The sequence below is a fragment of the Diaphorina citri genome, unplaced genomic scaffold, assembly GCF_000475195.1.
Source record: "Diaphorina citri unplaced genomic scaffold, Diaci psyllid genome assembly version 1.1 scaffold315, whole genome shotgun sequence".
Classification (NCBI taxonomy): domain Eukaryota; kingdom Metazoa; phylum Arthropoda; class Insecta; order Hemiptera; family Psyllidae; genus Diaphorina; species Diaphorina citri.
In genome coordinates, this window is record NW_007377750.1 from 1 (window position 1) to 1,025 (window position 1,025).

Genomic DNA, 1,025 nt, shown 5'->3' on the forward strand with positions numbered 1-1,025 from the left:
AAATTTTAAAAGAAAACGCTGATCAGGGATTTTTTTCATGGATCTTGCGGAATTCGGATGTGGCACTTACAAAAAGGTACAAATAAGGTCATATTTGTAACTGTGTAGTAAGTAAGCTTGATATGACCAATATTAAACTTGGATCAAATGATGGCCTGTTAATACATTTTAATGTGACATACATCATTAATGATCTAATTAGTTTTATTTTAATAAGTACGAGGAAGTATGTAGAAAAGTTGAAATTCTTAATTTACATATTACGTAGATGTTTATACTTGGTATGGTAATTATATCATTTTAGACTTACAGAGGATAAACTTGGTATTTATCAGGCTATAAGAACGAAATTTGAAAGGGGGAGAATATACAAAAAAAAAAAATCCCATTATCTAGATAAAATGCAAACAATAACAAAATACAAGGTTAATTGTCTAACAAAAAATAACAATTCAACGAGAATCAGTTAGATAAGTAGTAAGTACCTATACAAAGGTACCTACACGATTTTTGTTGAAATAGAAATTTTAATTTAAGGACCCAAACCAGCTATTAGTTAAAATAATTATTATTTACAGAAAATAATAATTATTTATCACTTTGACTCGAAAGTAAATAAAGTAGTTTTGGAATTGTCCTGAAGATTGCTGCAATATTTCCTCCTCTCTATCAATATATCCTTCAATAGATGTAGGTAAATCATTGAGAGAGGGGCATAAGTGGCTAACTCAATCGTTTAAACGTATTATTGGAAGAAAAAAATCTCAAATTTTACCAGATTAATTGATATTAACCTACCAGCAATAGGACTCGAGTAATCTTTTTATTACTTTTATTTTACTATTAAACAACATGCTTTTATATAATAGCGCATTATTTTATTCTCATTTTTTAGAATATAAAACTTTATTGTCAGAGTGCAGTTGAATTTTATCTATGTATTATTTTTACAAATTACAGGTTTTTAATGTATACGGAGTATTGTACTTCTTCTTGTCTACATCACATCATCCATTCAGAAAAAA